The sequence below is a fragment of the Halichoerus grypus genome, chromosome 1, assembly GCF_964656455.1.
Source record: "Halichoerus grypus chromosome 1, mHalGry1.hap1.1, whole genome shotgun sequence".
In the NCBI taxonomy this organism is placed as follows: Eukaryota; Metazoa; Chordata; class Mammalia; order Carnivora; family Phocidae; genus Halichoerus; species Halichoerus grypus.
In genome coordinates, this window is record NC_135712.1 from 144216609 (window position 1) to 144224952 (window position 8344).

Sequence of the window (8344 nt, forward strand, 5' to 3'; positions counted from 1 at the left end):
GCTTCCTCCCAACATAGTGGCTATGTTCCAAAGTCAACTACACACACACACACACACACACACACACACACACACACACAGAAAGAGAGGGAGAGAGGGAGAGAGGTGTAGAAGCTGTATCTTTATGACCTAGTTTCAGAAGTCATATAGCATCATTTCTGATATATTTATTAGAAGTGAGTCATTAAGTTATGCCACTGAGTCACTAAGTTTTCAAGGGAAGGGAAATCTGACTCCACCTTTTGAAAGGACAGTAAAATAATTTTCGGATATATTTAAAACCATTACCATCATCATGATGTTCATCATATAGATTTTAAGATGCTGGCAGGCCAGCCAGGTGGCGCTATGCCCCAAGCAACTTGATCAGGAATGTGCATCTAGAACTCAGGACTAGAGATATGGATCTGGGAGTCAACCACATAGAGCAAAAGAAAGGGAATGTGACCCCGGAAAAAGGGAGAGGTTTCAGCCTTGAGGCCCAACCCAGCTTGGTGCTGCATAAATGCTTGATTTATTGAAAGTATTGGGCAAGACCTCAAAAAGCCAGCTACCCAACTCACCTTGAGTGTCTATTACAAAGGAAAGTACTTTTTTTCCAGTCTACTAAAGCTTTCTAACAACAAATAAAACACTACCTAACGCTCCACAGCCAGAATAGTTCTTAAAACCGTGATGGGCTCATAAAATGAGACATCACTGTCTGAACACTGAGTCCCAGGGGACCCATAAGCCATGTCCTTTGGGATCTTAACCAGAAGACTCTGCTTTGACCAGAACCCAAGCCCCTCCCCCTCTCTAGTAACGGGCTGCTCTCCGGGGTGCTTGGTGCCTCTCCCCATCAGCTGACCATCACTGGGTCTTGTAGAGAACCATAAACTTCACAAAGGAGCCTTTAAAAACTAAAAACAACTTATTAAACTTCCAAAAGAATCCATGTTCACTAAAGGGAAGAACTATGCACAAGGTAGTGGAGGTGGCAGAGGCCTGGCGCCCAGAGTGCCCCCGGGGCAGGGAACTCACGTGAGGTGGACAGGTGTCTTTGGCCTTGGGGGATGACACACGTGCCGTGCACACCGGCAGGTCGGGCAAGCAGAGCCCGCTTCAGACCGGATGAGGGGCGCTTCCGAGACCCAGCAGAGGTTCCATGCACGCGGCGAGGTGCATTCTCTCAGCTGGGACTTCCTTGTTTAAGGAGTTGGCCCTGACGAAGCAGTCCTTACACCTCAAGTGTGACAGGCGCCTGAAGGACAGCCCGTGGACACCAGCCACCCAGCCACGCGCCAGACACAAGCAGCGCACCGAGAGCGCATGCGCCCTCCACCGGAAGTCCGCCTGAGCGGAAGCTCGTGGAACTTGACCTCCTGGGAGCTCCGGGCATTCCTGTGCTGGGTCCACCCATGTGTGTTCTCCAGCAGGCTTCCGCTGCTGCCCCTGCGGCCCGTCATAGATGTGCTGCAGTGCAGCCAGAAGGACCTGGACGCAGCAGTGGAAGCCACACAAAGTGAGAAGCTGTTGCTGAGAAAGCAGGCGTGAGGCGATCCACGTGAAAAACCTGAAGGGAAGACCATGGTCAGGTTTAGGGGGATCCCGTATCAGATGATGGCAGAGGCTCAGAAACAGAAGAAACTTGAAAGAAAGGGACCAACTGACCGCAAACCTGAACACCACCTCTTCAAACGGTTTGAGAAATAGAAGGAAGTGATCGAAGATTATCACCCAAATGAAGAATCGCTGGAGGAGAGTGTTGAGAATTACATGGTAGGAATTGAAAAGGAAGGCCAGAGGTACCAAACATTGAAGGCCCATGCAGAAGAGAAGTGCAAGCTGGCAAATGAAATTGCCCAGGCCTGGAGCAGAGACCAGGCAGAGGCCTTGGTCTCCCAGGTGAGCCCGAGAAAGGAACAGTGTGCATCTACTCGCTGGAGAAGACTATTGAGGAAAAGACTAAGAGAAATGATGAACTGACTGAATCTGTGAGGACCTCATTTTCAAGATGGAGAAGATAGGACTCTGAGGCCCCTGCCAAAGCCCCTTCTGCCTCCTGTCTGTGTCTGTCTGGCTCTGTCTGTGGAAGCTTTCTCTTAACCTCAACTTGTTTTTAAACTAGATTGATTTAAAAGGAAGACTAAATAAAGTTTGCCTTAAGTTAAAAGAAAGAAAGAAAGAAAGAAAGAAAGAAAGAAAGAGAAAAAGAAAGAAAGAGGAAGATGGCAGAGTAGCTGGATCCTGAGCTCACCTTGTCCCATAAACACACCGATATAACAGCTTCATCAGTGCAACTAACCCAGAAAACAACCTGAAGACTGACAGAATAGACCTTCCACAGTTAATCATAGAGAGGAGGTCACATCAAAAAGAGTAGGAGGGGCAGAGTCACAATTGGAAACCAAAACCCCAGGAGACTAACTGGGGGGGGGGGGGGCGGGGACACACCACAAGCATGGAGAAACAAGAGGATCAGACCCCATACTAGGCATTCCAGGCACAGGGTGGGGGTTGGGGGGGGCACTGGGAAGATGAGTCCGCCTAACATTGGGCTTGGAAAAACAGTGAGGCTTAACTTCAGGAGGTTTTAAAATCAGAAGGACTTAATTCTGGGTACTTTAAACGTCAGTGGGTTTAACTCTGGGAAAGCTGAGGGCCATAGGAAACAGTCCCTGCCTTTAAGGAGCCACCATAATAATAGACCTAAATGAGAGACCTGTAATCATAAAACTCCTAAAAGAAAACAGAGGCAGTAATCTTTCAGACAATGCCCTTTGCAAAGTATTTACAGATATGTCTCCTCAGACAAGGGAAACAAAAACAAAAATAAACTATAGGGACTACAACAAAATGAAAAGCTTTTTTACAGCAAAGGAAACTCAACAAAATAAAAAGGCAAACCATTGAATGGGAGAAGATATTTGCAAATGACATATCTGATAAGAGATTAATATCCAAAATATATAAAGAATTATACAACTTAATACCAAAAAATCCAATTAAAATTGGGGAGAGGACATAAAAAAGAATGAAATGTTGCCATTTGCTACAACATGGATGGAGCCAGAAAGCATAATGTTAAGCGAACTAAGAGAAAGACAAATACTATATGATTTCACTCATGTGGAATTTAAGAAAACAAATGAACAAAGGAAAACAATAGGGAGAACAAGAGAGACAAACCAAGAAACAGACTCTTAACTATAGAGAACAGACATGGTTACCAGAAGGCAGGTGGGTAGGAGGGATGGGTGAAATATGTGATGGGAATTAAAGAGTACACTTACCGTGATGAGTTCTGAGTAACTATAGAATTGTCAAATCGTTATCTTGTATACCTGAAACTAATAAAACTCTGTATGTTAACTATACTGGAATTAAAATTTCTAAAAATGAGTAGAGGACCTCAATAGACAATTTTCCAAAGAAGACATACAAGTGGCCAATAGACACAGGGAAAAATGCTCAAAATCACTAATCATCAGGGAAATGCAAATCAAAATCACAATGAGATATCACCTAACACCCGTCTGAGTGGCCAGTATCAAAAAGACAAGAAACAAAGTGTTGGTGAGGATGTGGAGAAAAAGAAACACTTGTTAGAAATGTAGAAATGTAATTGATGCAACTACTGTGGAAAACAGTATGAAGGTTCCTCAAAAAAAATTAAAAATAGAAATACTGTATGATTCAGTAACTCCACTACTGGGTATTTACCAAAAGAAAATAAAAACACTAATTCAAAAAGATACATGTACCCCTATGTTTACTGCAGAATTATTTACAATAGCCAAGATATGGAAGCAACCCAAATATGCATCCATGGATGAATAGATAAAGATATGTCATATACATATATATGTTTATACACACACACATGCTGAATGTATATATATGTGTGTGTGTCATTCATACATATATAATATTATTCAACCTATATATCTATCTTACACACACACGTATATATATATATATAGAGAGAGAGAGAGAGAGAGAGAGAGAATATTACTCATCCATAAAAAAGAATATCTTACCATTTGGGACAACATGGATGATCTAGAGGGTACTATGCTAGGTGAAATAAGTCAAACAAAGAAAGGCAAATACTATATGATTTCACTTACATATAGAATCTAAAAAGCAAAACAAGTGAACAAACAAACAGACTCAAATACAGAGATCAAACTGGTGGTTGCCAGAGGGGAGGTGGGGGAGGGGGTGATGGGCAAAATAGATAAAGGGGATTAAGAGGTACAAACTTCCAGTTATAAAGTAAGTCATGGAGATGAAAAGTACAGCATAGGGAATATAGTCAATAATACCATAATAACATTGTATGGTGATAGATGGTGATTACACTTATTGTGAAAATAAAAGTCACCCATAATCTTACCACACAGGGTCTGTCTGTGCTGATATCTTTTCTATGAACAAATATACTCTTTTTAAAAAGGGATTATATTGAATGTTTGGGTACTTTTTTCATTAAATGATATGTGCGAGCACCTGGGGGGCTCAGTCGGTTAAACGACTGCCTTCAGCTCAGGGGTCATGATCCCAGCATCCTCGGATCAAGCCCCACATCAATTTCCATGTTTTTGTTTGTTTCTTCTTTTGAACATTTTTATTTTGGAATAAGTATAGATTCACAGGAAGTTGCAAATATAGTACATAGAGGTTCCATGGAGCCTCTTCATCCAGTGTTCCTTATTGTATATCTTACATGATGATAGCACATTACCAAAACCAGGTATTTGACACTGGTATAAAGTTGTACATAGTTCTATGTCATCTTAATGCATGTAGGTTCATGTAACCACCACCACAGAGAAGATACAGAACTATTGCATCCCCTCAAAGGTCTTCAGCTTGCTACTCCTGCACAGTCACATGCCTCTGTCCCCTCTACCCCACCCTGAACTCCTGACAATCACTAATCTATTCTCCATCTCCACAGTTTTGTCATTTCAAGAATGTTATGTAAATGGAATTATAGCCGTACCTTTTGTGGACTGACTTTTTTTCACTTCTCATAATGCCTTTGATACCCACCCAAGTTGTTGAATGTGTCATTCCTTTTCATTGCTGAATAGTATTCTATGGTATGAATACACTATGAATCCATTCATCTTGTTTAACCATTTATCTAGTGAAGGACTTTTTTTTTCTTTCAAGTTTTGGGGTATTACAAATAAAACATCTATGAACAATGGATACAAGTTTTTGTGTGGACATGAGTTTTCATTTCTCTGGGATAAATGCCCAGGAGTGCAATCGTTGAGTCACATGGCAAGTGCATGTTTAGTTTTTAAGAAACTATCAAACTATTTCCACCAGCAATGTACGAGATCCAGTTCTTTGTATGCTAACTATGGCATTGCCATTATTTTTTAATTTAGCTATTCTCATGGGGGTGTAGTGATATCTCATTTAATTTGCATTTCCCTAATGGCTAGCGATGTCGAACATCTTTTCATGTGTTTGTTATATGTATATGCCTTTCAGTAAAATATCTGTTCATGTCTTTTGCCAATTTTGAAATTTATGGCCCAGGATACAGTTTATTTTAATGCATATACTGTGGGTGCTTAAAAAGAATGTGTGTTCTGTTGTTGTTTAGTGGAGTGTTATGTAAATATTGATTAGTTCCAGTTGGTTTTGGTGTTATTGAGCTTTTCTTTTTTTTTTTTAAGATTTATTTATTTATTTGTTTTGGGTGGATGGGGCAGAGGGAGCGGGAGAAAGAAACTTTAGCAGACTCCTCACTGAGCATGAAGCCTGATGCAGGGCTCGATTTCATGATCCTGAGATCAGGACCTGAGCTGAAACCAAGAGTCAGTCACTTAACCAACTGTGCCACCCAGGCACCCCTTGTTGAGATTTTCTATATCTTTGCTGCTTTCTGTCTAGTTTTTCTGTCAATTGTTGAGAGAGGGATGTTGAAATCTCCACCTATCATTGCAGATTTGTCTATTTCTACTTTTAGTTCTATCAGTATTTGATTCATTTACTTTAAGGCTCTGTTATTAGGTACATTCACATTTAGAATTATTGTGTCTTGTTGGCGAATTGATCCTTTTGTCATTACATAATATCCCCTTTTTATCCGTAGTAATTTCCCTTGTTTTTGATTCTACTTTATCTGAAATTAATATAGCCACTCCAGCCTTTTATTATTATCACAAACAACACTGTTTAGTCTTTGCACTCATCCACAATTATGAGAATTTCTTGGTTAAAAGTCTGCTTGTTTTTAAAAAAGATTTTATTTATCTTTTTATTTTAGAGAGAGAGAGAGTGTGAGAGAGCAAGTGGTGGGGGTGAGAGGTGGGGGTGGGGGGGGACACCAGAGGGAGAGGTAGAGGGAGGGGGAAAGGACCTTAAGCTGAGTGTGGAGCCTCACACAGTGTTTGATCTTAAGACCCTGAGATCATGACCTGAGCCAAAACCAAGAGTCATACACTTAACTGAGCCACCCAGGCACCCCAAAAGTCTGCATGTTTTTAAAGGCTTTTGACTGTATTGTCAGATTGTCCTGCATAAACTTACTAAATTTTACTGCCTCAACACTGGGCATTATCATTTAAAATAATTACAAATGAAAGGCAAGGTTTGACCAGTTTGATAGAAATGTTTCATAAACTATAAAACACTGATGAAAGAAATTGAAGATGACATAAAGAAATGGAAAAACATTCCATGTTCATGGATTAGAAGAACAAATGTTGTTAAAATGTCTATGCTATCCAAAGCAGTCTACACATTTAATGCAATCCCTATCAAAATAGCACCAGCATTTTTCACAGAGCTGGAACAAACAACCGTAAAATTTATATGGAACCAGGAAAGACCCCAAATAGCCAAAGAAATGTTGAAAAAGAAAACCAAAGCTGGAGGCATCACAATTCCAGACTTCAAGCTGTATTACAAAGCTGTCATCATTGAGACAGTGTGGTACTAGCACAAAAACAGACACATAGATCAATGGAGCAAAATAGAAAACCCAGAAACAAACCCTCAACTATATGGCTAACTAATCTTCAACAAAGCAGGAAAGACTATCCAATGGAAAAAAGACAGTCTTTTCAACAAATGGTGTTGGGAAAACTGAACAGCAACATGCAAAAGAATGAAACTGGACCACTTTCTTACACCATGCACAAAAATAAATTAAAAATGGATGAAAGACCTAAATGTGAGACAGGAAGCCATCAAAATCCTAGAGGAGAACACAAGCAGTAACCTCTTTGACATCAGCCATAGCAATTTCTTTCTAGATATGTCTCCCGAGGCAAGGGAAACAAAGGCAAAAATAAACTATTGGGATTTCATAAAAATAAAAAGCTTCTGCATAGCAAAAGAAACAAGAAAACTAAAAGGCAACCTATAGAATGGGAGAAGTTATTTGTAAATGACATATCTGATAAAGGGTTAGTATCCAAAATATGTAAAGAAGTTATAAAACTCAACACCCAAAAAACAAATAATCCAGTTAAGAAAATGGACAGAAGACATGAATAGACATTTTTCCTAAGAAGACATACAGATGGCTAAAAGGCACATGAAAAGATGCTCAACATCACTCATCATCAGGGAAATACAAATCAAAACTATGATGAGATATCACCTAACACCAGTCAAAATGGCTAAAATTGACAACACAGAAAACAACAGGTGTTGGCAAGGATGAGGAGAAGGGGGAACCCTCTTACACTGTTGGTGGGAATGCAAACTGGTGCAGCCACTCTGGAAAGCAGTGTGGAGTTTCCTCAAAAAGTTAAAAATAGAACTACCCTAGGATCCAGCAACTGCACTACTAGGTATTTACCCAAAGGATAAAAAAAATACTGATTCGAAGGGATACATACACCCTGATGTTTATTTATAACAACATTATCAACAATAGCCAAATTATGGAAAGAGCCCAAATGTCCATCAACTGATGAATGGATAAAAAAGATGTGAGATATATATATATATATATATATATATATATATATATATATATATATGTGTGTGTGTGTGTGTGTGTGTATATATGTATGTATTATATATATATGTGTGTGTGTGTATACACACACACACACACTGGAATGTTTCTCAGCCATAATAAAGAATGAAATCTTACCATTTGCAACGATGTGGATGGAACTAGAAAGTATTATGCTAAGCAAAATAAGTCAGTCAAAGAAACACAAATACCAAATTATTTCACTCATATGTGGAATTTAAGGAAAAAAACAGATGAACATGGAGGGAAAAAAGAGAGGCAAACCAAGAAACAGACTCTTAACTATAAAGAATAAACTGAGGGGTACTAGAGGAGTGTGGGTGGGGAGGTGGGTTAAATAGGTGA

General features: G+C 39.8%; 1 pseudogene; it reads left to right on the plus strand.

The window, feature by feature from the left end:
• The first annotated feature begins 1145 nt into the window (after nucleotides 1–1145).
• LOC144379527 (transforming acidic coiled-coil-containing protein 3 pseudogene) lies at nucleotides 1146–2017 on the plus strand (annotated as a pseudogene).
• The last annotated feature ends 6327 nt before the right edge of the window (nucleotides 2018–8344 follow it).